The sequence below is a fragment of the Lagenorhynchus albirostris genome, chromosome 12 (genome assembly GCF_949774975.1).
Source record: "Lagenorhynchus albirostris chromosome 12, mLagAlb1.1, whole genome shotgun sequence".
NCBI classification, from domain to species: domain Eukaryota; kingdom Metazoa; phylum Chordata; class Mammalia; order Artiodactyla; family Delphinidae; genus Lagenorhynchus; species Lagenorhynchus albirostris.
The window spans coordinates 16,833,643-16,860,635 of NC_083106.1; the positions used below are offsets into that span (position 1 = coordinate 16,833,643).

The following is a 26,993-nucleotide window of genomic DNA, read 5'->3' on the forward strand; positions in this document are numbered from 1 at the left end:
AATCAGTGGTTTGCCAAAACCAGAACCAAAACATGAGAGCACGTGTGTGCTGTCACCAGCTTGGGCATGTGCATGCGTGCCCAAACACAGGCAACACACACACACACACACAAACACACTATAAGGTCACACCAGTAGGGCACGGGTCAAATAGAAAACTAAGGTTCTGACCCTGATAGGCTACATTTTCACTCTGAAGTGCTACAACCCACTGTGCAATACACCAGCATCAAAAACCCACTCAGGGCAGAATAGGACCAGGAAAGCAAGTATCCTGCCCTCATCCTCACCCCAACTTTGTTTCCACGTTCTTGTGGAAATCCACACCTCTCCCTCCCTTCACGCTGGCAGAGCTGGAAGCCAAATGAACTTTACAGCTGGAAAAGCAGGAAGGCTAAACCCCTCTCCTATTCCAAAAGCGGAGAGGAAGAACCTCAGGCGCCCACCAGCTCTGCTTGGCATCAAGTTCTCCTCCTCCATCCTGGGTACAGGAAGGAGGCCTCGAAAAAAGTGAAAGGACTGAGCGCTTACAACTTTCAGCTACAAGTGAAACGCCACATGCTCTTATTAATGTGTTCAATTAATGGAGGGAACCAAGCTCTGAACTGCTGGGCAAAGTTGCTGCTGGTGGTCGATTTTAAGACGCATGTGGCATCTCTCACTTGACAAGAAGACTGAAGTGGTGGTACCTCCCGTTGGCCGAGTCTCCTCCCCTCTTGTCTGACTCCTCCATTCCAGCCCATCAGTGTGGCATGTGTTCATTTTCTCAGGATTTAAACCTCAATGTTTTCTTGGGCGTTTTCTCACTCCCCATCACATCAGCTACTAGGAGCTGCTGCTTCTCCCTTCACGTGGCTTCTTGCATCCAGCCAACCCGTTCCATTCCCACAAACACCAGCTTCTTTGCAGTCCTCCCCTCACAGACCTGGACCGTGCTGCACAGGAGAGTGGGAGGTGATGACATCAAGCCAGGAGAATTGAGTTCCAGTCCGGCTCCCACCTTAGACCCCCATTTTATTTTATTTGTTTTTTCCAATGGCAATGAAAGAGAAATGGACCATTTGATTATCTTTAAGTTCCTTCTGGACTCTAAAACCCCAGGATGGAGCAGTGTCATGCCCATTCAAGCACTACTGTCCATTAAATCTTCTTGAAATCCTAATGCTATGTCCTTGCTATTTCAAGTGCTTCATGTATCATGAGCATTAGAATCACCTGGAAGCTTGTTAGAAAGGCAGTCTTGGGCCCCACCCCAGACCTCCTGAATCAAAATCTGCATTTTACCACGATCCCCAGGCCATCCGTTTGCTCGTGTCACTTTGAGAAGCACACTGCTTTGTACTCTGTGTCATTTCTCCGTTCCAAAATTTCCCCAAAATGTGGAATCACAATACCAACAGGATAAAGTCCACATTTCTGAAGGAGAGGCCATTTGACCGACAGGCCGGATCATAAACTGGGTGCTGGGTCCAATGCCTTAGAGACCGGGTGCTGGGTCCAATGTCCCCTAAGTGCTTGCTGTCCTAGTAGTTTCACTTCTGTTTCCTTTCCACCCAAACCCTAGTCATCCTTCATCTACAAACCCACCTCCCATTAAACCTTCGCTGCCCAACTGTGCCTTAAATGCCATTCCTGAGGGTCTCCCTACATGTAGCTACTCTTCTGCTCACTTATTTGCATCATATTCCCTCAACTAGACTGTAAATGCCTTTTTTTTTTTTTTTTTTTTTGCGGTACGCGGGCCTCTCACTGTTGTGGCCTCTCCCGTTGCGGAGCACAGGCTCCGGATGCACAGGCTCAGCGGCCATGGCTCACGGGCCCAGCCGCTCCGCGGCATGTGGGATCCTCCCGGACCGGGGCACGAACCCGTGTCCCCTGCATCAGCAGGCAGACTCTAAACCACTGTGCCACCAGGGAAGCCCTGTAAATGCCTTCTTAACGGGGATTCATTGTACCCACATACAGACAGGCACACAGACACACACACACACACACACACACACACACAGTCTCACAGTCCAACAAAAACTATTCAGCACTTATTATGGACCAAGCCCCATGTGAAGTGTTAAGGAGGCAGCAGTGAACAAGACAAGGGTTCCTCTCCTCATGGCTGTTACTTTCTGAACAAGAGAGGAGCTTGATGGCTATCTATTGGTTTGATTTGTTTAAACTGGATTACTTTGCCAGTAATTCTGACTCTTCCATTAATTTTTCATTCCAGTCCTACTGATTGGGACATGTATTTTCATGCTTTAAGATTTCTTTCGGGTTGCAGAGTTAGATCGGTAAGTAAAAGCAATTCAACAAATATTCTCAAAAAGATCTACAACTCAGACCTATAAGAACTTAAAAAGACCATGTTAAGGTATTGAATCACTTTTAGGGTAAAATCTGTAGTAGTCTGTGTGTTCTAAATTCGGTCCCACAGGTTGTCATATCTTATTTTACCTAAATTGTTCATAGGTGAAACAGGAAACGTGAGTCATTTTCAGGCTCCTGTAAATAAGCTCACCGCCCAGCATATCAAATTTTTTCTAATGAGTGAAAGTGAATGGAAAACTACTCTCATCCCACCACATCAAAGAAGAAATGTTCCAAGGAAACAGCTTTTTTTTTTTCACAATTGAATGCTATTATACTAACTGCAGCCTTAAAACCCAACTATAATGAACAGATCAGTGAATTTCTATAAGCATTGATAAGAAACCAAAAGTGGCAATTTCCAGCTAGCCATTACTGCTCTGTGGTAATTAAGTCTCCTTGCCGCATTAGTCCATGTTCTCTAAGCCTTTGTTCCATATTTATTAGACCTCTCCACATTCCAAAAAATGACTCAAAATGCCTGATAAAGCTTAAGTGCAATGTTGCCTGATAACGTTAAAAAACTAATGTAAATGATACAAAGGGGGAGAAAAATCAAGATTGTGTAGTAAAACTGGTCCATGAATTAGGTTAGTTCACAAAATTCAGGTTATGGATTCTACACTAAAGATAGACCACACGTTTGGGGCTAAGCTTCTAATGTTTAATGCAAAGGAGACATGATCAGTTAGATTGACATTATCCATCATGAGAATGAGAATTTCTCCTCTGGCTTCTGGCAGAGAGGACACTATATCACACTGACCAACGTCACAAGCCACGCCCCTGCAGAACTGTCCCACAAGTGCTTTAACTTCAGCAAAGCTGGAGGTAGGCCTGAGATCCCCTAGTGAAAACCAAGGGACCTCCCAAGGGGACATTCATGAAATGCACATCCTCCTATCTACTGGAAGTACCCAGGACAGGGGCAGAACTCAGTCTGAGGAGAAAGCAGCGTGAGTTCTGCCATCTTGAAGCATGACTATGCTAAAACACAGGGGAGAGTCAGTGAATGTTAGACGAACTGGTTAAAATCAGGGATAATTTTAATCTAAGAGTGTCAAGCTTGGTACTTTCATGCCTCATTTCAAACAACAAGGCAGTACGATTCTTTAATTTCTAAACTGTCTTAGGAAATGATACACTAGATCTTTCAGGCTACAACTTTAACAGTGTTGAGTACACAGCACGCACCAAGCATCTTGAAGACAGGCAGGAATGAGACCTAAACCGTTGCCTGATGATAGATCATTTCAATAAAATGCATCACGGTAGAAGAATGCACCTTTTACTAGGAACAAAGTTAACACAAGTATGTCATGTCATATAAATGTAAATATTAAAGACACAGTGCCATGAAGACATTTTAATCACCCTTTGAAAAAAGTTGTGAGGGAATTCCCTGGCGGTCCAGTGGTTAGGACTTGGTGCTTTCACTGCCGGGGCCTGGGGTCGATTCGACCCCTGGTTGGGGAACTAAGATCCCGCAAGCCGTGCGGTGCAGTCAAAAAAAAAAAAAAAGTTGTGTAATTCAATTTTTCATTTTACTAGCAGGACTTGGCTTATGAAGACCAACATACAAATGGCCCCTGCATTTCCCAGTGGTGGATACGCACAACATCCAGCCCCTCTGGATGGCCCATCCAATCTCACTGTTGTGAGAACAATGTGCAGTGATCCACACTCACCAAGAGATACTCTGGGTACGTCTAGCTGCTGACTGGGATCGACAAACCTGAGACAAAAGTCACAGAAAGCAACTAAACGGGGCCCACTTATTTTTAATTTCTCTCCGTGTCTGTGTCTCTTCATTTGCTCTTTCATCTAACCACTCCTTAATTTAAAAAATAGTTATTGGGCTTCCCTGGTGGCGCAGTGGTTGAGAGTCCGCCTGCCGATGCAGGGGACACGGGTTCGTGCCCCGGTCCGGGAAGATCCCACATGCCGCGGAGCAGCTGGGCCCGTGAGCCATGGCCGCTGAGCCTGCGCGTCTGGAGCCTGTGCTCCGCAACAGGAGAGGCCACAGCAGTGAGAGGCCCGTGTACCGCAAAAAAAAAAAAAAAGTTATTGATCACACACCGTACGCTAAGCACTGTTCCAGTCAAGAAGGATAAAACAGTGAAAAAAGACAGTTGCTGCCTTCATGGAGCTTACATTCTAGTGATCTCTAAAGTCACTCATGGGAATCATTTGCACTTAATGTCTAAATCACAGGCCCAGTATTCCTTCTGTTCTAGCACCAGGCATGATATCTGGACAGCTGTGCTCAGCTTTGGATGCCAGATTTTCCAGATGATAATGAAAACCAGGAGAACCTTTGTTAGAAGGGTGTCTAGAAATGGAATCATATGAATGAGATCAATTGGAGGACCTGGAGCTGTTTACTCAGAGAAGGGAAGGAGAATGCAAACATGGTAAGGGCTTCCAGGGAGAGAGGGCAGACAGCCGCCTTGTGCCTCTTCCCATCCAGCACAACAGTAACAGGCCGCTGCACACTGAGGCACTGAGGAGGGGGTGGGAAAACATTTATTACATGTTTAAATAATATATACTGATTATACCAGAGTATTAGTGAAAATGTTAAATTTTTCCTGCGGCATGCGGGATCTTAGTTCCCCAATCAGGGATGGAACCCGTGCCCCCTGCAGTGGAAGTACAGAGTCCTAACCACTGGACCGCTAGGAAAGCCCCATGAAAATATTAAAAACTGAATTGGTACAAAACTTCCAAGTAAAATCTTTTCAGTTTTTTAATAGAACTTTGAGCTTACTGAAAAATAACTTTAAAAAAATTAAGTTATATGATTGAAACGACTGTAAGCTAAGTTAGGCCAAAACTTTTAGTGATGAGCTCTTACCACTCTTGTTGGTCATTACTAACAAGGAATTTTATTCACACAACTAAGTCATCAAAATTGTTTTGTCCATTTCTATAACCACTGAAATACGGCAATTTACATTGCAAGGATCTAACAGCACTTTGCCTAATGTCACAGTGAAACTGCGTATGAAAATGTAACAGATTTCAAATCTAGTTAAAATTTTTCATATTAGGTATTACAAAATGACCAAGTTCTAATGTCCATCCTGAAACTAGCTCAGCCACACAGGGCCAGAGAGTCACTGTGCCACCGTGTCTGACCACTGCACCTTGGACTACATGCCTGAACCATGCCCCAAACTCCTTCAACAGCTCCAAGTCCCCTTGCCCATGATGTACAGGAGCAGAGCGCCGGGCAACTGGCTGACGAACTGCGTGCCACCCCTGAGCTTGCTGCCAGAGGAATCACATATCGAGGTCCCTCCTTGGGACCATGCTCCAGCGAGCCCTAGAACAGAGGTTCCACACTTAGTGCCCTGCAATCCCCTGGAGGGCTTGTTCGACACTATTGCTGGGCCCCTCTCCAGAATTACAGATTCAGTCCATCCGGGATGAGCCCTCTAATTTGCATTTCTACCAAGTTCCAGGTGATGCGCACCCTGCTGGCTGGGGAGCTATACTTCGAGAACTGCTGCCCCAGACAAGGCTGCTCAGAGCTGACTCTAATGTTGGATTCAGTGGCCTGGAGGTTGAAGGGATCAATATACCCTGAGACATACCTAAACTCCAGCCTGGTCTTCACTGCTCTAGCAGGGGATGACCAAGACTAATGATTGTTAATTTGATTTTATTTATTTATTTTTATTTTTTGGCCACACCATGAAGCTTGTGACATCTTAGTTCCCCGACCAGGGATTGAATCCGGGCCCTCGGCAGTGAAAGTAAGGGAATTCCCAAGATTGATGATTTTAAAGTAAAAGGAAAGAGGTAGGCTCAACATTATTTAACAACAACAACAAAAAAAGGCAGGTAAAGCCAGGTGTCTTATAATAGAATGAATTATTTACAACATGTAGAATACATATAACTGGAGGGTTTGAGCATTACCATGGGACTGTCTACTGACTGGGAGGGACTGTTTTTCAGAAACTGATCCAGACCTCTGTCGACTACAGGGATTGTGCTGGAGTGTAATCGTTGGAAATTAAATAAGCCTTTGTGGGAAAATTTACTTTTTACATTACACTTTTACAGGAAAATGAACAAGTCCTAACCCAGTGACTCACTTGTTTCAGAATGAATAATCTTCAGAAGTTGGTGACAGTCTATAACTGAACAAAACTCATGTATTCATTTATTCAACCCATATTTCCTAAGTGTCACCTCTGTACCTAGTTGACATGCTGGGTACTGGAAGTATAAAGAATAGTCACTGAACTTCAGGAGCTCATGATCAAGTAAGATGAACATAACTGAGAATATAAAAACCCCAAAGCGTTCATATCATCACATAAATAACATCTGCTCTGATTAGTAAGCAGACTGGGTGTCTGAATATGGGTTTTACAAAATTATGTAGCTTCACCAAACTGGAGATGCCAAATTTAAATGAATCCTCTAAGATACTGACTCACATTTTGTCATGATTTAGAGCATTATTATTGTTGTCTTTGCAGCTATAAAAATCAAACGCTGGGCTTCCCTGGTGGCACAGTGGTTGAGAATCTGCCTGCTAATGCAGGGGACACGGGTTCGAGCCCTGGTCTGGGAAGAACCCACATGCCGCGGAGCAACTAGGCCCGTGAGCCACAACTACTGAGCCTGCGTGTCTGGAGCCTGTGCTCCGCAACAAGAGAGGCCGTGACAGTGAAGAGCCCCGTGCACCTCGATGAAGAGTGGCCCCCACTTGCAGCAACTAGAGAAAGCCCTCGCACAGAAACGAAGACCCAACACAGCCAAAAATAAATATAAATAAATAAAAGATTGCTATTAAAAAAAAATCAAACACTATCATAACATTTAACCATTGTTCTTTCTCAGACTTTGAATCATATTTTCAAACCATCTTTAAAAGTTTTTTAACCACCTTTTAAAAATTCATTCATTTATTATTTTTTTAAATTTATTTGGCTGTGCCGGTGTCTTAGTTGCGGCATGCAGGATCTTAGTTGCCACGTGCAGGATCTTCAGCTGTGACGTGCCGGATCCTTTAGTCGCATAATGCGGGATCTTTAGTTGTGGTATGCGAGATCTTTTTTTTAGTTGTGGCATGTGGGACCTAGTTCCCTGACCAGGGATCGAACCCGGGTCCCCTGCATTGGGAGCGTGGAGTCTTAGCTACTGAACCACCAGGGAAGTCCCAAAAGTTTTTTTAAACATCTTAAAAAGCCTCAGAATCAATGACAATCAATGACAATACAGTGTATTCTGAAATCATCAGCCACGAAGTTTTACTTCTAAAAGAAATGGACTTTTGAATTAATAGCAATGATGTAAAACATTTAAAAACACATTGGGATTGACATATATACACTACTATGTATAAAACAGATTCCTAATAAGAACCTGCTGTATAAAAAAATAAATTAAATTAAATTAAAAAAACACATGCATAGATGTCATAGTATTTGATTAAGAAGAGTAAGAATAAAATAAAAATTGGAATCTCAGAAAGTTGAGACAACTGCCAATTTTCAGCCCAGGGCAAACTTTTTACTGCTGTATTATGAATGCTTGAAAAATCCGATTTATAATGGAAACACAGGCAGACCAAGCCCCAATGTAATATACATAAATGATATGTTTCTGTTCTTGTCCAGTGATTTTCCTCCTTTCTAAGCATTAATCTTTGAATGCCTCACTCTATATATTATTGAACTTAGTTCAAAAGCAAATGAAATCTAAAACACCCATTTACTGAATGGCTAAAGTGCCATGTTGAAATTACTGTGATTTATCTGTTTCTTTAACGGTTACTGTAGCAAACGTACTTCATTGTTCAAAATTATTACCTGGTGGCACAGTTTACTCTGGTTTAAGCATAAATCTATCCCCCCGTTCAGAACAGCAGCTGTTTGTCAAGCTCTCATTCCTGGCTCACTCATCCACAACCACCAGCCTCGACTTTTTATAACCCGAAAGTGTATCTACACGTACACTGAGGTACATAGAGATGGCACGCATTTTTTGGAAACCAATTAAATTCACGTGCACCACGACTACTACATTGGGGGAGGGGCAAGGTAGAGTACCATTTGCCCAGTACTGAGTTCGATCCCTGTGCTCACATGCTTACTCGTACCTGCATGACCGGCAGCTCAGGCACTAAACGCAGCCCCGTCTGTAGAACTATTATATTTCTTGGACATTACCGCTTGCAGGTACTACAGTCACAGCAACTTAGCTGTTGCTGCTGTGGTTATGGAGAGAGATTCTGGTTTAACATCCACACCAAGAGGAGGGCCTCCTCCTCATTTCCCGTCACGTGATTTGGTTGCTAGAAAAGTTGGGAAAACCGTGTATTCTCCACCTCGGGAAAATTTTGCTACATACATGATAATAGACTAAATGGCTCAATATATAAAGGGTGCTGATAAATAAGAAAAACAATACTTTAGATAGAAAAACAGGCAAACGACTTTAAAACATGGGCCACAGAAATAAAGATATTAAAAAACGTGTGTTCTTAGAAATAATCAAAGAATTATGATTGAAAACTCTGAGAATACTTTTCACCAGTCAAACTGGTAAAGTTTTCTTTATCCTGATAATGTTAAATACTGGGAAGTATGACATTTTAAAAAGGAGCACAGATATGTTGTTAATAATAAAAGTGCAAACTATACAATATTTCAAGATGGTAATTTTTTTTTTTTTTTTTTTTGCGGTACGCGGGCCTTTCACTGCTGTGGCCTCTCCCATTGCGGAGCACAGGCTCCGGACGCGCAGGCTCAGCGGCCATGGCTCACGGGCCCAGCCGCTCCGCAGCATGTGGGATCTTCCCGGACCGGGGCACGAATCCGTGTCCCCTGCATCGGCAGGCGGACTCGCAACCACTGCGCCAGCAGGGAAGCCCCAAGATGGTAATTTAACAGTGTTTGTGGAGTCTTTAAAATGTTCCTACTTTTCAACCTGCTAAACTCATATCTAATAATCTACCCTATTGAAGATGTACATTTAAAGATATTCATTGGGAATTTCCTGGCAGTCCAGTGGTTAGGGCTCCGTGCTTCCACTACAGGGGGCAGGGGTTCGATCCCTGGTCAGGGAACTAAGATCCCGCAAGCTGTGCGACCAATTTAAAAAAAAAAGAAAAAGATATTCATGGTTACTTATTTTTATAGTAACAGAAAGCACTTAAATAGCTTGAATTGAGGGATACTTAAATAAACTATGGTCCATTCACAAGATAAAAAGGTATATAACCATTAAGAATCACAACACCGGAGAATATTTAACAAGGGAAAAGTTTTCCTTATAGAAGGTTAAGGAATGTAAGCAAGTGCACAGTATGACAGCTTGATCCCAATGTGTATTCGGGTAAATGGGTGGATATATACATGTAAAGTCCACTGGGGCAGGCAATTCTGTATGTTTTGTTCACTGTTGTATCCCCAGAACCCAGCGGTGTCTGGCAATTCAAAAAGTACGTACTCACTATTTGTTGAACAAATATATATATACATACACAGACAACAGTCTGGGAGGAAATAAGCCAACATGTGGTTAAATCTGAGATGGGGGTAGGGATTAGAGGTTTAAACATAATTAGTTTGTTTTTTAGGCTTTTCTGTATTTTCTTATTTTTCTATACTGTGTATATACAGTATAGAAAACCGGAAAGCAAGACAAAAATGTTTCTATTTAAAATGTATTTTTCCTTATATTATTCCTTCTAGACCTAGAGTCAGATTTGGTTCAAAATTTACACATTTCCATGGTACACTATCAAGATTCCATACCATAACTGGGACTTAGAATACCCAAGGCATAGAAGATATACGTTAATTTTTTAAAATCTCACATGATGACTGGTTCCTTTTCTACAAATAGATCTTTGTGTGGAACACTTGTCAGTTAAAGATACATTATTCGACATACAAACACACACTTCATAGTACCTTATGTTTTTAAACTGCATTATAATATTGAAGATTCTGAAACATCAATAATTTGGAATTTTCCTCACAGAAAGTTTGCTCTACTTTCCCTTTCTCTTGAACTGCCTTGTCAAATTCTCCTTTTTCCCACAGCATGGAAAGATAAAATTAGAAGTATTTCCTTGTTGTCTCTAAACTAACCTCAATCACCATAAATATCACCGGGGTGTTAATGAGAAAACGGTTATTTCATATAAGATTATGCATACAATATGCACAGAGAATTTGCATGTATACAAACAGTGAGCCGATTTGCCCCTAGCAAGTAGCAGTTTTTCCTTACGAAAGCAAACAAACAAAAGCCACAGAAGAGAACAAACAGGAAACACATTTGGACCTGATCTCCAAGGGCAGAAAACAGATGGACAGCCCTTCCCTAGCCTCTGTAGCAGGACAGACAAAAGTGCAAACCCAATGACCAGTGTGCCTGGGACACCGGCTAGGAGATCTGGCTGTGTCCCTGAATACGACATGTCCCTCCCAAAGGCTGAAATGAACCTAGAGATATGATTGTGACTTGGAGAATCAAGAGGATAAAAGAGTCTTGCATGGTACAGTCAGGTCTGTCAAAAAAAAAAAAGATGTAATCCATGTAGCGATAGAGTATCACTTTGAAATCACCCAAATTTTTCCCTTCTATCAAGCCAATGTACACAAACTCAAAGCACTAACACGACTTTTTCATTCATTCCATAAACTTCAACGTGAAGGGAACCCACGGATCAGAGTGCTCACCTTTACCACAAAACCCTAAGCTAGGAGAAACGGACAGCATCCTAGTATAAATTTTAAACGTAAAACATATACATCTTGAAAGTTGCTATGAAGGGTCTCTTTGAAATATTCCAAATTTTAATCGCCAGACACGTTACCTTAACAACTCATGAAAATGCTAATCACACTAAAGAGAAAATGATCTTTGGAAATGGAGGATTCTTCAGTTCTTTGCCATACAGTATTCACAGAGCAATAAGTAACCCCCTCAAATCTTACCAAAGACATTTTAATGTTGGGATGAGCAATGCAGCACAGGAGAATGACTAAACAGGCAAGAGATGGAAAGGCGGGGATAACTGTCAGGCAAGATTCAACGCTGGGGAAAAGACTGGTGGCATCAAAACTGTCGAGGCCTTTAAAGTCGTGATTTGAAGTCTGGAAGTTAATGAATATTTTGGACAGACTTTTAGGAAAATTAAAGACGTTACCCTCTCCGTGGGCCTTCCCCTATCCCCTATGACTGTCAGGTGCTCCCATCACACCGTTTAACCACATTAACACTGCAACTGTCTCTATTCGTCTATAAGGATTTCACGGAAGGTTTCTGGGCTGAGGCTGCTCACCATTAACCATCCCGAGAGACCACAGCACAGAAAGCCTAGTGCCTTTTACACTATCCACTGAATTAAAATTTCTATTATGTTTTTAATCCCTAGGTATTGACATTGTATAATTTGATCCACAAGCATGAGACAGACAGTATGCTGAGAAATAAAGACAAGACAATGACAGAAACATGTTCAAGGAAGGACAGAAACCTTGTTAAGCTCTCTATATCATCCACGACATGGGTCAACGGTGTTGTTAGGGACCACACAGACTGCCATTTGTCCTTGCTTAACGTGAGTAAGCAACCAGGGGAAAAATTGGAGAAGTTTAGGGACACATAAAAACAAATAATTATTTTCTTGAAAATCCCCTCTTAAGTATTCAAATGGTACCCATTGTAAAAATTGAACTGATGGATTCAGTTATCCACACAAAAGTGCTAGCAAGTAACCAAAGAAACAGCAGCAACGAACTCCTTGGGGTTACCTGGTATACCTCTAAACACCAAATAATTACCAAGTGCTCATCAAGGCTTGTTCTGCACTGCATCCCACTTCCCCACCTGCTGGCTGTCACTGGATCTCCACCTATAAGTTGCATGCCTGTCCCAGGGCCAGTTCTGTCTTGAGGAGCAGGTACTCCCACGGTACTTTCTGATTCATCATCATCACCAGTGTAGTCACCACCAACATAATTACCAACATCACTATTGTCACCATCATCATCACCCTCATCTTCACTTCACTGCCATCATCACCAATGCTGATTAAGCACTCACTTGGGGCCACACACCATTCTAGGCACTTTACATATATTATTTCATTTAATCGTCTGGAATACCTTATGAGGTAGCAAATTTTACTATTTCCGTTTTACCAACTAGGAGACTGAAGCCCAGAGAGATTACAGACCACGTGCTAGAAGTCTACTGTCCCTGTTCTCCTCCCCTGCTCTTTAGCCTGTACCCAAGTGTTTTGCTTTGTTGTTTTCTTCCTTCTAAGGCTTTGCTCTGATAACTGCCAATAACCTTGGTCTTCTCCCAAGACAGGGGTTCTGCCCCATCCTTGGTCAGCCTGATGACTCAGTCCCTGCCACCTTCTCATAGGCTTAATGACGGACAGGCATCCATTAGGAGCTGCTCTCAGTTTCCTGGTGCTGCCCCTACCCGACTCCTCTGTCCATAGGACCCCATCACCTGCTGCTTACTCAGACCTGAACCTCCTGCTGGAGACCTGAGCCCTCCAGTAGATCCCTGACACGAGGCCACCACAGTGGGTAGGTCTATACCCAAGATCTGGTCTCTTTGGCTTGTTTCTGATCCTGCCAACAATCATTGGCCTTGTTGGCAAAACTCTGAAGTTGCTAAGGGTGGTAATGAATCTCACATAATAATTAACTACGTCCCAGGGAAGATCTTGGGTTCTCTAATTATTTCAATTGTACTCCAACGAAGACTCATTCGCTCTTGAGGGAGCACAACCTCAAGACACAAAGACAGTGTTCCGAGCTGGTGCTGGACGTGCAGCAGTTCCCTTCTCCTGCAAGACACTGTGGAGCCTGCCACCTGTCAGAGAGTGTGCAGTTTAATTAGGTAACACTTGTGAAGGGTTTTGCAATGTGTAGCACACATGTTGTCCCGGGAGCTCACACATGGCATTCCACATCGCAAAATTCAAGAGCTATTTTTAAAGTCTCTCTACCAGTTGAACAGAACCTAGAGTATGTCCTTTGCAGACTGTTGTTAACCCAACACTCTTTCACTGGAATACCTCGAGAAGAGCGCACAGCTGGTGGGGATTATTGAACAGGATACAAAGGACACTTAAAAAAAACTATTTACAAGCAATGTCTAGTTTTCAGAGAAACCTCAAAGAGCTTGCTTTGTTTCACCCAGTCCTTTGAAAACAAGCAATTCCAATGGGGAAAGAGGGAACCTATTGCATTATGTCTGTCTAGATGTCATTTCCAGGTAGGAGGGTGAGTCACGGCGGGGGCCCGCTGAGGAGACTGAGAAGGCTTCTGCGATGGCCTGGAACCTGTAAACACTAAGGCTAGCATCTCTGAGGCTCTGGCTAGACTTACTTGGTCAGTTAAGCCAAGCGCCTTGACGGCTGGAGGTTTAAGTGAGGGATCACCTCTACCTCTTCAGACTGTAATTACAGAAAGCTTCTCTGGCTTCAGGAAAACTATTTTTTTGTAGTATCTTTGTCTGCTTTTGGTATCAGGGTGATGGTGGCCTCGTAGAATGAGATCGGGAGTGTTCCTTCCTCTGCAATTTTTTGGAAGAGTTTGAGAAGGATGTGTGTTAGCGCTTCTCTAAATGTTTGAAAGAAATCACCAGTGAAGCCATTTGGTTGTGGATTTTGTTTTTTGGAAGATTTTTTTTTTTTTTTTTTTTTGTGGTACGCGGGCCTCTCACTGTTGTGGACTCTCCCGTTGCGGAACACAGGCTCTGGATGCACAGGCTCAGCAGCCATGGCTCACAGGCCCAGCCGCTCCGCGGCATGTGGGATCTTCCCGGACCGGGGCACGAACCCGTGTCCCCTGCAACGGCAGGCGGACTCTCAACCACTGCGCCACCAGGGAAGCCCCTGTTGGAAGATTTTTAATCACAGTTTCATTATTTGTGATTGGCCTGTTCATAGTTTCTATTTCTTCCTGGTTCAGTCTTGGAAGGTTGTACCTTTCTAAGAATTTATCCATTTCTTCCAGGTTGTCCATTTTATTGGCATAGAGCTGCTTGTAGCAGTCTCTTACGATGCTTTGTATTTCTGCAGTATCTGTTATAACTTCTCCTTTTTCATTTCTACTTTCATTAATTTGAGTCCTCTCCCTCTTTTTCTTCGTGAGTCTGCCTAAAGGTTTATCACTTTTGTTTATCTTCTCAAAGAAAGAGCTTTTAGTTTTCTTGATCTTTGCTATTGTTTTCTTTGTTTCTATTTCATTTATTTCTGCTCTGATCTTTATGATTTTTCCTTCTACTAACTTTGCATTTTGCTTGTTCTTCTTTCTCTAGTTCCTTTAGGTGTAAGGTTAGATTGTTTATTTGAGATTTTGCCTGTTTCTTGAGGTAGGATTGTATTGCTATAAACCTCCCTCTTAAAACTGCTTTTGCTGCATCCCACAGATTTTAGATCACCGTGTTTTCATTGTCATTTGTCTCTAGGTATTTTTTGATTTCCTGTTTGATTTCTTCAGTGATCTCTTGGTTATTTAGTAACAAATTGTTTAGCCTCCATGTGTTTGTGTTTTTTACATGTTTTTTCCCTGTAATTGGTTTCTAATCTCATAGAGTTGCAGTCAGAAAAGATGCTTGATGTGATTTCAATTTTCTTAAATTTACCAAGGCTTGATTTGTGACCCAGGATGTGATCTATCCTGGAGAATGTTCCGTGTGCACTTGAAAGTGTAATCTGCTGTTTTTGAATGTCCTATAAATATCAATTAAATCTATCTGGTCTATTGTATCATTTAAAGCTTGTGTTTCCTTATTAATTTTCTGTCCAGATGATGTCCATTGGTTTAAGTGAGGTGTTAAAGTCCCCCACTATTATTGTGTTTTTGTCGAATCCCTCTTTTATAGCTGTTAGCATTTGCCTCATGTATTGAGGTGCTCCTGTGTTGGGTGCATAAACATTTACAATTGTTATATCTTCTTCTTGGATTGATTCCTTGATCATTATGTAGTATCCTTCTTTGTCTCTTATAATTGCCTTTATTTTAAAGTCTATTTTGTCTGATATGAGAATTGCTACTCCAGCTTTCTTTTGATTTCCATTTGCATAGAATATCTTTTTCCATCCCCTCACTTTCAGTCTGTATGTGTCCCTAGGTCTGAAGTGGGTCTCTTGTAGACAGCATATATATGGGTCTTGTTTTTGTATCCATTCAGTGAGCCTGTGTCTTTTGGTTGGAGCATTTAATCCATTCACATTTAAGGTAGTTATCGATATGTATGTTCCTATTACCATTTTCTTAATTGTTTTGGGTTTGTTTTCGTAGGTCCTTTTCTTCTCTTGTGTTTCCCACTTAGAGAAGTTCCTTTAGCAATCATTGTGGAGCTGGTTTGGTGGTGCAGAATTCTCATAGCTTTTGCTTGTCTGTGAAGCTTTTGATTTCTCTGTCGAATCTGAATGAGATCCTTGCCGGGTAGAGTAATCTTGGATGTAGGTTCTTCCCTTTCATCACTTTAAAGATATCATGCCATTCCCTTCTGGCTTGTAGAGTTTCTGCTGAGACATCAGCTGTTAACCTTATGGGAGTTCTCTTGTATGTTATTTGTTGTTTTTCCCTTGTTGCTTTCAATAATTTTTCTTTGTCTTTAATTTTTGTCAATTTGATTGCTATGTGTCTCAGTGTGTTTCTCCTTGGGTTTATCCTGCCTGGGACTCTCTGCGCTTCCTATTTCCTTTCCCATGTTAGGGAATTTTTTGGCTATAATCTCTTCAAATATTTTCTTGGGTCCTTTCTCTCTCTCGTCTCCTTCTGGGACCCCTATAATGCAAATGTTGGTTCGTGTAATGCTGTCCCAGAGGTCTCTTAGGCGGTCTTCATTTCTTTTCATTCTTTTTTCTTTATTCTGTTCTGTAGCAGTGAATTCCACCATTCTGTCTTCCAGGTCACTTATCCGTTCTTCTGCCTCAGTTATTCTGCTATTGATTCCTTCTAGTGTATTTTTCATTTCAGTTATTGTACTGTTCATCTCTGTTTGCTTGTTCTTTAATTCTTCTAGATGTTTGTTCTTTAATTCTTCTAGGGCTTTGTTAAACATTTCTTCCATCTTCTCGATCTTTGCCTCCATCTTTTTCTGAGGTCCTGGATCATCTTCACTATCATTATTCTGAATTCTTTTTCTGGAAGGTTGCCTATCTCCACTGCACTTAGTTGTTTTTCTGGGGTTTTATCTTGTTCCTTCATCTGGTACATAGTCCTCTGCCTTTTCATCTTGTCTATCTTTCTATGAATGTGGTTTTTGTTCCACAGGCTGCGGGATTGTAGTTCCTCTTGCTTCTGCTGTCTGCCCTCTGGTGGATGAGGCTATCTAAGAGGCTTGTGCAAGCTTCCTGATGGGAGGGACTGGTGGTGGGTAGAGCTGGGTGTTGCTCAGTTGGGCAGAGCTCAGTAAAACTTTAATCTGCTTGTCTGCTGATGGGTGGGGCTGAGTTTCCTCCCTGTTGGTTGTTTGGCCTGAGGCGACCCAGCACTGGATCCTACAGGCTCTTTGATGGGGCTAATGGCAGACTCTCGGAGGGTTCAGGCCAAGGAGTACTTCCCAGAACTTCTGCTGCCAGTGTCCTTGTCCACACAGTGAGCCACAGCCACACCCCGCCTCTGCAGGAGGTCTGGTTCAGTCTCCCCTGGGGTCACTGCTCCTTCCCCTGGGTCCTGATGCGCACACTACTTTTTGTGTGCCCTCCATGAGTGGAGTCTCTGTTTCCCCCAGTCCTGTCAAAGTCCTGCAATCAAATCGCGCTAGACTTCAATGTCTGATTCTCTGGGAATTCCTCCTCCCATTGCCGGACCCTCAGGTTGGGAAGCCTGACATGTGGCTCAGAACCTTCACTCCAGTGGGTTGACTTCTGCGGTATCATTTTTCTCCAGTTTATGAGTCACCCAACCAGCGGTTATGGGATTTGATTTTATTGTGACTGTGCCCCTCCTACTGTCTCACTGCGGCTTCTCCTTTGTCTTTGGATGTGGGGTGTCTTTTTGGTGAGTTCCAGTGTCTTCCTGTCAATGACTGTTCAGCAGTTAGTTGTGATTCTGGTGCCCTCCTCCTATCATTTTCTTTAGCTGCAATGCAGCAGAGACTCAGAAGCAGAAACCACTGTGGGAACCAGCGCTGGGAGGAAAACTGGAACTCCAGGAGCTTGACCAGATTCCTGTAGTAAACACTGGAGAGAAATCTTCTTGTGCTTCCCGCAGGGAGAGGGGAAAAGGAACCACCTTGAAATACACCAGAGCACTCTTTCTCTTCAGGAAAACTAAAAAGTTTATTTTTAATGAATGAGGGCAGGTCCCTCATCCCCTCTTTAAGAATGCCTCCTTTTGCCAATGAGAATCCTGTGATTGAGTGGGTAGGTTTAATGGATTGCCTTTGGCTAACAGTTTTGTGGGTAGTTCCCCCAAATCGTTGTAGTCCTCAAATGACAGCCACTAGGGTTCGCTTACTTTCCCCCGGGCTTTCCCTTCTATGTTTTTTTAAAATAAATTTATCTATTTTATTTTTGGCTGCATTGGGTCTTTGTTGCTGCACACAGGCTTTCTCCAGTTGCAGTGAGTTGGGGCTACTCTTCGTTGTGGTGCATGGGCTGCTCATTGCGGTGGCTTCTCTTGTTGTGGAGCATGGGCTCTAGGCGCACGGGCTTCAGTAGTTGTGGCACGCGGGTTTAGTAGTTGTGGCTCACAGGCTCTAAAGCACAGGCTCAGTAGTTGTGGCGTATGGGCTTAGCTGCTCCACGGTATGTGGGATCTTCCCGGACCGGGGCTGGAACCCGTGTCCCCTGCATTGGCAGGCGGATTCTTAACCACTGTGCCACCAGGGAAGTCCTCCTTTCTGTGATTAACTGACCATAGTGACAGCTCTCTGGTGACCTGTGTCCTGCTGGCTCTCAGGCGATTGTCACCAATTTTTAAGTTGCTGAAGTTTGCAGGGGCAGGGGCTGGCATGTTCTCATACCAATTCACAGGAGTTCCTGGCGGTCCAGTGGTTAGGACTCCCTGCTTTCACTGCCGGGGGCCTGGGTTCGATCCCTGGTTGGAGAACTAAGATCCCGCAAACCTCGTGGTGCAGCCACCCCCAACAACAACAAAAATCCATTCACGTCTCACGCTTATCTTTCCGGATTCTAAGCTCTGACGCAACAATGCTGATCGCACCAAATGACAGTCAAACCTGAACAGTGATCCGTCTTTGATTTTTTTTTTTAAGAGAACTACCCTGTGGTATATTTCCTGCAAAGTTAATAGTTTTCTTCAAGTGTTGCTTTATCAATCTTGTTTTCTCCCCGACACGTGTGACATAAGAAGGGCGCCTTTTAGAGAAAACCCTGGGTCAAAGCTATCAAACGTCAGAAAAGTGATATTCTTCCCTGGTGCTTCCTATTTAATAGACGGAAGCAGCACAATATATGAAAATCAGTACCCAGGCCCCTTCATAGTAACCAGAATTTCCTAGGCATACACATGATCATCATAGACTAATATCAACATGTAAATTGTGCAGATGACACACAGGCACCAATAGGACTAAGTGATTTCCTCCCCCAAATTAAAAATATTCAACACCAGTTTCTAAATGCATTTGCTAATGGAAGCCCCTACCCATTTGTCACGAAAAAAATATGAAAACATTCTGCGGTGTCGAATGTCAGTGATGTTGGCTCACACTGAGCACGGCCAGGCAGTATGCTTGGCACCTTACAAAGAGTGAGAAATGTATTCATTCTTCCTGGACCCTACAGAACATAGTAAGTGCCACAGGGGCAGACACGTCTCGCATTTTCTTCATTGCTGCAGCCCCAGTACCTGGCACGTAACAGGTGCTGAATAAATATTTGGTGAATAAATTAAAAGAAAAAAATTCTCCATAGTTCTCACTGCAGCCTTCAAAGGTTGAGATTATGTTTATCTCTTTTTTACAGAAGGAAAAACTGAGGCTCTGAGACATTAAGTAACTTGCTCCCAGTCACACAGCTAGTAAGTGGTAAAACCAGGATTTCCCCTCCCCTCTGCCTGCCCTCCGCTCTGTTGCCTAACAGTCTCCTAAAGTCAGCTACCTACTAAAACCATTTGCATCCAACAAAATGTCCACATGGATACACAGCTGACCCTTGAATATCGTGGGGATTAATCTGCATATAATTTAGAGTCCGTATCTGAGGCTCCTCCACATGCACGGATTCAACAAACCGCGGACAATGAAGTACTGTAGTATTTACCATAGAGAAATCTGCATATAAATGGACCCTTGCAGTTCGAATCCCTGTTGTTCAAGGGTCAACTGTACAGGCAGGAACACTCCAGAAATTCTTCCCGAGCTCTGCTTTCTGACTGTGCCTTATGACCTAACACTTAGCATGTTTGGAGGCTCAAAGCTAATTATCTGGGTGCTTCCTCTATTTCTTTATGTAATTACCTTTCTTTTTAGCAAATATTATACAGACAAAAGTAGAAACACAAACCTTTTGGGATGACTTTCGCCTGCTATAAATACGAATGATGTGCCCTTGGAAAAAAGGAGGATCAGAAAGCCACCCAAACTTTAAATATTTTTCATTCTCCAAACAGGGAAAGTCACACTTCTTCCACTGTTTTTACACAGACTTCATAAAAAGGAGGAGCAGTTCCCCCACATATTTATTCTTCCTTTTTATTTTTTAATCTTCATTACCATTCTTTTCTTCCCTTATTTTGGCACACAAACCTGTTCAACTCTCCCCACAGAAAGAAAAATGGAGGAGAGCGGAGGGGAAAGGAGAAAAGGGAGGGAGGGAGGCAGGCAGGAAGGGAGAGTGAAAGGGAGGGGGGTTGGTTGGGTAACACTCTACTCATTGCACTCGTTCCTTCAGCACCAAAGAGCAAACTTCTTGAATGAATTTTCTATACCCACCGCCTCCATTCACCTCCCACGAACCCATTCATTTCAGGCCAGACGTCAAGTAGGTGCCAAGAAGATGATGATGAATAAATCTCAGAATGTATCTCTCTCACGCCAGCTGCTCCTCTACATCTAAACACTGCCACCATTCTCAGGTCGCTGGCTGTACAGCTCCACGAGAACACCTGGACAGGACCTCAACCTCCAGATAGTATAAAGTGAGCCCCTGATCTTCCGCACACCCCGCCTTCGTCTTTCTCTTACCTGCAAAAAGCCACACCAGGGACTTCCCTGGCGGTCCAGTGATTAGGACTCAGTGCTTCCACTGCAGGGGGCATGGGTTAGATCCCTGGTCGGGGAACTAACATCCCACATGCCTTGTGGTGTGGCCAGAAAAAAAAAAAAGCCACACCAGCCTCCCAGCGTCTTCACTTATCCCTGTCCCTTCCAGAGACTCAATGAAGTTCTAAGTTCTTCCAGCAGAATGTTTCTTGCCTCCGTTTCATCATTTCTGTCTCCACACCTGGTGTCTTTACTCAGGTTTCCCTTCCCTTTCATCTGGACTGGAGCCACGGCCTTCTCACTGCTCTCTCCTCCCAGATAACTGAATGCACTACTGATAAATCAGACTTTCCAAGAACATAATGCTCGTGTCATTCTCCTAATCAAAAATTTTCACAGGTTGAACCCTCCTACACTGTTGGTGGGAATGTAAATTGGTGTCGCCACTATGCAGAACATAGTGGAACAGAGGCTCCTCAAAAAACTAAAAATAGAGTTGCCATATGATCCAGCAATCCCACTCCTGAGCATATATCTGGAGAAAACTATAATTCGGAAAGATACATACACCCCTATGTTCGTACTAGCACCATTTACAATAGCCAAGACATGGAAGCAACCTAAGGGTCCATCGACAGATGAATGGATAAAGAACATGTGGTACATATATACAATGGAATATTGCTCATTCATAAAAAAGAATGAAATAGTGCCATTTGCAGTCACATGGATGGACCTAGAGATTATCATACTAAGTGAAGTAAGTCAGAAAGAGAAAGACAAATACCGTTATGATATCACTTATATGTGGGACCTAAAATATGACACAAATGAACTTATCTACAAAACAGAAAACAGACCAACAGACATAGAGAACAGAAATGTGGTTGCCAAGGGAGAGGGGGCTCGGGGGAGGGATGGATTGGGGGTTTAGGACTAGCAGATGCAAACTATCTATGGATAAGTAACAGGGTCCTATTGTGTAGCACAGGCAACGTCAATATCCTGTGGTAAACCACAAGGGAAAAGAAAAAAAATTCTTCATACGCTCCCTCTTAAAAACAGAACAATGTCAATTATTAAACTGGTGTTCAAGGCTTCCATGATACAGGTACAACCTACTCTACAAGTTACTTAATCTCACTAATTTAATTGAAACTGAAATGCACTAAGCTCCCTTGAACATCCAAACATGATTCAAACTAACTAAATACTAAAGTAGCTCAAACTACTAAAATTATAATTAAGTTTCACGCATTTGTTAAGAAATCAACACACACACACACACCAAGGTTCACAGTTTTTAAAATGGTAAACATTCCCCTAGAGTCTCATCATTAAAACCTTAGTATTATTCAGAATCACTGAGTTGCTTTCTTTAAGAAATGCCTCTTTCTTTTTTCCAACAAAAATGATTTTCCTGTGATTCTTTCCCTATATACTCCATGATCTAGTGTTCCAACTCTGGGGGACTTGCTGCAAACTGCAGAAACGATGGCACAAATTATAAGTTTAAAAACCAAACAATAAATCTTCATTGTATCATTTTACATCATTTTGTAAGCAACTTTTTTTTCCTTACATTCATGGATGTTTTAGGAGTAACTGGAGTCTATTAAAGAATACTTATCTCCAAGTGCCAGGGCCTAAGGAGATTACTACTATTGCCAGGGGAGAGTGAGGTGCAAATTAAAATTTATGTGAAAGACACTTGGTACTTCTTAAGCATTTCTTAAGTGAGCTCTGATTTTCTCAATCCTTAAATCAAAATCTAGCCAAAACGATCCCTCATACTTATAAAACTGTAAGCCTCTTAAACATCTTGAAATACGGTTTGTCAGACATATACATGCTTTTTTAACACCTTAACTACAAGTCATAACGAGTCGTAAGTATCAACGTTGAGTCTAGCTTCAGGCCATGAAGGATATGTAACAACATGAATTTCACCAAAATGGAGATTAAGGATTTGAAAAACGAATGGAAAACCCATCAAGAGTATAGCCTGCATAGAAGCTTTGGCCAATATTCCCATTATGGTCTCTGAGAATAATATTCCAAACAACTGGGGATTTCATGCTTCATATTAATTTCATCAAATTTTACATAGAAAATTACTAAAAACTCAAATGACATTTCTTTTTATTTCCTATAGTTTTATACACAGCCTTGCACATGGTGAAGGCTCAATACATGTTGACTAAATGTAATTGCATAATGCTGAATTACATAATGGTGAATTACACAAAACTAATTTTATTCATGTGTGTTTGTATAATGGAAAAAAATTTTTATATTGCATTTCTCTTGGACGCCAGGACACCTAGTAAAGTGCTCAATCAGTATTTAGCATCGGGTTGAATGACAGGATTACATATTTAATCATATAAATATAAATTCATGACATTGCTTAAATAAAAATACAGATCTGGGACTTCCCTGGTGGCGCAGTGGTTACGAATCCGCCTGCCAATGCTTGGGACACGGGTTTGAGCCCGGGTCTGGGAAGATCCCACATGCCGTGGAGCAACTAAGCCCGTGTGCCACAACTACTGAGCCTGTGCTCTAGAGCCTGCAAGCCACAACTACTGAGCCCGCGTGACTAGAGCCCGTGCTCTGCTAAAAGAGAAGCCACCGCAATGAGAAGCCCACGCGCAGCAACAAAGACCCAACACAGCCAAAAATAAATAAAATTAAAAAAAAAAACAAAGAAAGCACTAAAAAAAAAAATACAGATCTGGGAGGCAATTTTTATGTCTGTGCCTCAGATTTATGGGCAAAAGCTTTATTTTATACCACTGGGTAGCTTGTGACACTACAGAGTGTCACAATATAGGTTACAATGAGATCCTTCTTAGAATACCTGTTACCTCTAATGTGATGTAGTTGTTTATTACCTCATAAGAGTTCCGTTTACTATGGAATGTGAATTTTTGTGCAGCTTCTAATTTAGATTGTCCTAGAGAGAAAAGGTAATGGTAGTAATATGGTTCCTTGGTTTACAGGAAGGTATGCGTCTTGTCTCAAGAGAACCAACTGAGAACTTAAAGAACTTTCTGAGATTAAACAACAACAACAACAACAACTATTCTAGAACACAAGTGATCTCTTCTGTGATTTGAACATGCAAGCATTAAAAATATAACCATGAGCACTGCTTTCCACAACACTGCCTTTTTCTTATAACAAAAGCACACTCACCTCGTTATTTTATCCGTTTCTCATGGTGAGTACTCATTGGGACCACTCTACAAAACACTCCCTACCAGAGATGTGTTCACGACCTCCAACTGACATACACCAGGAGGTTTTCCAAAGACATCTTCCTGATGGGAGAAGTAGCAGTACTGGTTTCAGGCTAAGGGTGTGTTCTGTTACGGCCTGTGGTGAAAGTGACTCTGCAAGGGACCAGACTTGGTCATTTGATACGTGCTTCACCACCTGCCTCCAGGAGTTCAACTTTATTGAAAGCACAGGGAATCACCTTCTGCCGTCTGGCTTTAAATACAGATAGTAGTTTTTAAGGACAATCTTGAAGTCACTTAGGTAGGAAATTTCTTAGCTAGCCCCAAGGCGACGTTGGTATAAAAATTCCTCCCTTCTCTTATGCTCTTATTCTTCTCTTAATTCTCTTATTAGAACATTGATGGCAATTTTCATAGCATTTCCTGACATTTTAAAGAAAACAAAAGCAAACTTGAGAGTTCATTTAAGCAAAAATTAAAACTGGAGAATGTTTAAGTTCAATATTGCTATTCACACAATACTATCTTCTAACAACTCTTACTAATTGGGTATACAGTTAATAATCGTTGGCCTCTACAAGCTACAAGTCACCATGAGGCACCAGGTATTGTGGCAAATGCTCTGAAGGATACAGGGATGCAATTAAAGCCAGCCATCTTGGTGCTTATAATCTGGTAGAAGGGATGAGACAAGTACATGAATAATAATAAAAGGTAGGAAAGAACAGGTATCATATGAAAAGTATCATAAAACTGCAACAGGAATTCAGAAGGACAAGTGTCACTTGCCTTAGGGAACCAATGAAAACACTGCAGAGATGGCATTGGAGCAGGATGCAGTGACACGTGTAGAGGGAAAATGACTGTCTAGGCACAAGAAATGGGGTAGAAGGGAGGCAGAGACTGTTTTCCTTCACAACAAATCTCTTGAAATTATGCGATAATGAATGTACTTCATAATAATAAAAGCTAAGGGAGTACCTTACACCATATACAATAAATAACTCAAAATGGGTCAAAGACCTTAAATATAAGAGCTGAAACTATAAAACTCTTAGAAGAAAACATAGGGGAACATCGTTTTGGCAATGACTTCTCGGATATGACATCAAAAGCACAGGCAACAAAAGAAGAATTAGATAAACTGAACTTCATCAAAATTATAAATTTTTTTATACACTACTATATATAAAATCAACAAGGACCTACTGTACAGCACAAGGAACTCTACTCAATACTCTCTAGTAACCTATATGGGAAAAGAATCTGAAAAATAATAGATATATGTATAACTGAACCACTTTGCTGTACATCTGAAACTAACACAACATTGTAAATCAACTATACTGAAATATAAAATAAAAATTAAAAAAAAAACTTTTGTTCATCAAAGGACACTATTAACAGTGTAAAAAGGCAACCCAGGGAATGGGAGAAAATCATATATTTATTTGATAAGGGATTAATATCCAGAATACATAAAGAACTCCTACAACACAACAACAAAAGCTACCCAATTTGAAAATGGGGGAAAAAAATGAAAAAACAAAAAAACTTGAACAGACATTTCTCTTAAGAAAATATACAGATGGCCAAAAAGCATATGAAAAGATGCTCACCATCACTAATCATTAGGGAGATACAAATCAAAACCACAGTAAGGCATCACTTCACAGCCATTAGAATGGTTACTATTTTTTAAAAAAGGAAAGAAAGAAACAAAAGAATGAGCATCGGCAAGGATATGAAGAAACTGGAACCTTTGTACACTGTTGGTGGGAATGTAAACAGTATGGAGATTCCCCCCAAAATTAAAAATAGAATTACCATATGTTCCAGGAATTCCACTTCTGGGTATATACCCCCAAAGAATTGAAAGCAGAGACTCAGAGAGTTAATTGTACACCCATGTTCACAGCAGCACTATTCTCAATAGCCAAATGGTGGAAGCAATTCAACTGTCTATTGATGGATGGATGGATAAATGGATAAACAAAATGTGGTAAATACATACAATGGAATATTATTCAGTCTTAAAAAGGAAGGGAGACTTCCCTGGTGGTCCAGTGGTAAAGAATCCGCCTTACAATGCAGGGGATGCGGGTTCAATCTCTCGTCAAGGAACTAAGATCCCACATGCCTAGGGCAACTAAGCCGGCGCGCCACAACTACTGAGCTCGCGTGTCTCAACTAGAAAGCCCCCGTGCCACAAACTACAGAGCCCACACGCTCTGGAGCCCACGCATCACAGCTAGAGAAGAAAAAACCCACACGCCTCAACTAGAGAGAAGCCCTCACGACGCAACGAAGATCCCACAGGCCACAACGAAAGATCTCATGTGCCGCAACTAAGACCTGACGCAGCCAAAAATAAGTAAAATAAATAAAAGCATAATAAATAAATCTTTAAGAAAAAAACAAAAAAAAGGAAGGAAATTCTGACACATGCTGCTATATGGGAAAACCTTGAGGAAACTATACTAAGTGAAATAAGCCTGTCCCAAAAGAACAAATACTATATAATTCCACTAACGTGAGATGGTTAAGAGAGGCCAAATCCATAAAGACAGAAAGGAGAATGGTTGCCAGGAGCTCGGGGGAGCAGGGAGTGGGGAGCTATTGTTTAGCAGGACTCAGGTTTCAGTTTTGCAGGATGAAGAGTTCTGTCGATGGGTGGTGATGAGAGCACAGTGAGAATATATTTAAAACCACTGAAATGTACACTTAAAAATGGTTAGGATGGCAATTTTTTTTTTTTTTTTTTTTTTGCGGTACACGGGCCTCTCACTGTTGTGGCCCCTCCCGTTGCGGAGCACAGGCTCCGGACGCGCAGGCTCAGCGGCCATGGCTCACGGGCCCAGCCACTCCGCGGCATGTGGGATCTTCCCGGACCGGGGCACGAACCCGTGTCCCCTGCATCAGCAGGCGGACTCTCAACCACTGCGCCACCAGGGAAGCCCAGGATGGCAAATTTTATGTTATGCGTATTTTACTAGAGTCTTTAAAGAAATAATTTTTTGAACTGAAAAAAAAAAAAGCTAAATCAAACTAAAACAAATTCAACCCTCCTTACTGACCCTCTTGCAATGAACAACGCCTTCCTAGACCTGAGAAGGGCCTGCCACCCCCCGCCCTCAGATTCTCCCTGCTCCTCTTTGCCTTCCGGCCAATTCCCTAGGGCCAGATCCTTCCTGGACT

General features: G+C 42.2%; 1 protein-coding gene across 8 annotated transcripts in view; it reads right to left on the reverse strand.

The window, feature by feature from the left end:
* The window catches only part of SASH1 (SAM and SH3 domain containing 1), a 324,331-nt gene that overhangs the window by 105,924 nt on the left and 191,414 nt on the right, over positions 1-26,993 (reverse strand). The window lies entirely within an intron of this gene.